The sequence below is a fragment of the Aplysia californica genome, unplaced genomic scaffold, assembly GCF_000002075.1.
Source record: "Aplysia californica isolate F4 #8 unplaced genomic scaffold, AplCal3.0 scaffold00566, whole genome shotgun sequence".
Lineage (NCBI taxonomy): Eukaryota > Metazoa > Mollusca > Gastropoda > Aplysiida > Aplysiidae > Aplysia > Aplysia californica.
Window position 1 is genome coordinate 449,740 of NW_004797836.1, and position 496 is coordinate 450,235.

Sequence of the window (496 nt, forward strand, 5' to 3'; positions counted from 1 at the left end):
CAACAAAAAGAAAAAATGAGAAAAAAAATGTAAAATAAAAAAATAATAATTGAATAAAATAAGTTAAAAAAATCTAAAAAATGTATCAAACCGTGTCAAACAAGGATTTGACGAAAACTCCTGCAGTGTGCACTGGGTGTTAGCAACACATGGGTTTTCCAGCAGGCAGAGATTGTGGCATGCGCGACAGGGTAGCACATTAAATGGAAACATTACAATAAAGGCGCAGAGGTGTCTGTATCGTGCAGTATGTCTCATCTTTGTTCAGTGACGGGCTCCGAGCATACTTTCCGTAACATTAAGTTCTAAATAAAAGTACAAAGTGTATAATATTATTCTGTCCTGTCTGGTCGGCCCAGTAAGGTGCAGAGTGCTTGTCGTAGGATGTAGAAAGATATTGACATATCAGAAGAAAGAAAGAAAAATGTGAAGTCTGTTCTGATGTGTGTGTGTACGTGTGTGTGTACGTGTGTGTGTGTATGTGTGTGTGTGTGTG